At 45.5% G+C, this 2,318-nt stretch overlaps 1 long non-coding RNA gene across 1 annotated transcript in view; it reads left to right on the forward strand.

Moving 5' to 3' along the window:
* The first annotated feature begins 595 nt into the window (after positions 1-595).
* LOC311608594 overlaps positions 596-2,318 on the forward strand; it is a 6,763-nt gene continuing 5,040 nt past the window's right edge. Inside the window, exon 1 of the long non-coding RNA XR_014783033.1 lies at positions 596-976. This is a non-coding gene — a long non-coding RNA (uncharacterized lncRNA). The remainder of the gene's footprint in view (positions 977-2,318) is intronic.

Consider the following 2,318-nt stretch of genomic DNA (forward strand, 5'->3'; position numbering starts at 1 on the left):
GGCACCTGTGACATGAAGTGTTGTAAGTGACTGCCTTTAGATTGTTGTGAAATCCTGCAGCCATCAAGGAGAAACTCTACACATTTGCTTTGTTGCAAGGTTGACCAGTTGTCCCTTTCATCATTAGTAGGCACCAGGTGACTTTCTCTCTTTTGTTCTACACATGTGGAACCAGGGAGATTTCCTCCTTGGAAAAGAGAAACGAGCTTGTGCATGCTGGGTTTTGGTGTGGAGAGAAGAATGCTAGGTAAACTCCTTGGAGACCCCCAGCTTGGCCCCACTGTGTGGAACTGTGCAGGCAAAAAAAGGGGGGAGGGACTGTTTCTCAAGAACAGTGAAGGCAGATGCTGAACCAAGGGAGAAAAACTAATAATGCAGGACATAGAGCTGAGATGCCCTAGCAAAGGTGCACCCTGTGACAAGTGGCCAGGCCAAGGGACTCTGTGAAGTCACCATAGGTAGGTGTACTCTGTACTGTATAAAAAGGAGGAGGAGGAAGAGGAGGAAGAAGAAGAGGAAGAAGAGGAGGAGGAAGAGGAAGGAAGAGGAGGATGAGGAGGAGACAACTCCTCATAGTAGTTTACAGACTAGGTAAATGATCTAAATGAGAAAAGATCAAGATGCAGATAAACAAAGGAGCATAGTGCGAGTTCCCATGTGAGCAGCAGGGCTAGCAGTGAAGGCCATGCTGTGGCTCAGAAAGCTCCCCAATGGGAGTAAGGGAGCAGCTTTAAAGACTCAGACAGGAGTCTTGGTTTACCCACTTTGAGACTTTAGGGGAAATGATTTTACTTTGCCAGGCTGCCATTTTCTTTTGCAGAAGGAGAGCCAATCATGGTGTGTCTTCAGAGGTAATTATAGGAGCTGAGAGATGGGGTGTCTTTTCATTGAATTTGGCAAAATCAAATGTTTACCTCATTGTCTGACACACAGTGGCTATAGCAGAAATCTAAACGACCATTAATGTTGTTAATAGGTAAGCTTTGGGAGATGGGGAGGGACACAGGTGGAGATCTCAGAATGAGGAGCCACCATGTATGTTTATTGTCTTAGCTGACTGCACACAAGGTTTCACAGCTGAAACTCAAGCTAAGATGGCCACTTAAACATGTGTCTGGCAAGCAACTTACCTTTGTGCCTCTGTTTGCTGGTTCGTTGGTAGGGGTGACTACAACAAAATCTACCCCATGCGTTTGCCCTGAGAAGGAAGCACAGCCTGGCATATAGTGCTTAATGGCGCACTGGCTTATTATAATTAGCATGCTGTATGTTTATATATAACCAGTGAAAGTACTTGTTGGTGCTAAATATAAAAAACCCTATTAATTATTAATACCAATTATTTAAGCATGAAAGGTTTAGCTGACAGAACAACTCGTGAGTATGTCTGGCCCATGCTGTCATTAGCAAGTTAATATGCTTACATGTTACAAAACCCTTGGTTTCAATTTTTTAATTATTACAATTTTGACAGAAATTACAAATCAAGAATTCAAAGCCCTGGGGGGGGGGGGAATGACAGAATTGGTACCTTCTGTGAAAATGGAGATCAAGACTAGAGAGACAGGAAACTTGTGCGGGCAGCCCAATAGGCCCTGTTACTCCATGTGAACACCCCATGGAAGTCTGGCCAGCTAGAGTGTAAGGTGAAGAAGGCAGCTGGTAAAACATCAACGGGAGATGTGACATCATTCCTGTTCATTGGCGCATGTCCTTACGCAACAATGACTTGTTTTGTGTGCCAAATACTATGCTGTGCTCTTAGGTACCACAGCGAGCAGACAGACATGTCTCCTGGGTTGCTGCTAGGCCCCTGTGGCACAGCAGATGGGAGCACCAGCCATTTCTAAAGAGTGGAGGGTTGGAGCTACCCAAGCTGGTAGTCAAATAAACCCAGAGCTAGCTTGAGTACGCCAGCTACAGCCAAAGCATCACCTACGTTATGTTACAGAGTCCTGGGACTTGGGTGGGGCAATGCTGCAGGGGGCAGGGATCATAGGAACATCTCTGGGACAAGGCCTTGGCTGAACAAAAGCTGTAAAGCCTGTTCCACTCACCGGATCTCTGCAGGGTCTCTCCCTCTCTCTGTGGAATGCTATAAAGATGGTTGGCATTCAAAAGCAGATTTCCATTTTATATTTCTGAAGAGCCTCAAAGACACACATGAAGGGCCCGGTGTATGTAATAAAATCCATGATAGATGGATCTCCCAACTCCATCTGTCACCTCGTGCTACAGTCCTTTGCCCAATTATCTTCCATGGAATACGTGAAGTTTAAAGATGAAGAGAGAGCTAGAACCGTTAGTGACACTGTGGA

This window comes from Acomys minous (assembly GCF_964271855.1).
Source record: "Acomys minous genome assembly, chromosome: 11".
NCBI classification, from domain to species: domain Eukaryota; kingdom Metazoa; phylum Chordata; class Mammalia; order Rodentia; family Muridae; genus Acomys; species Acomys minous.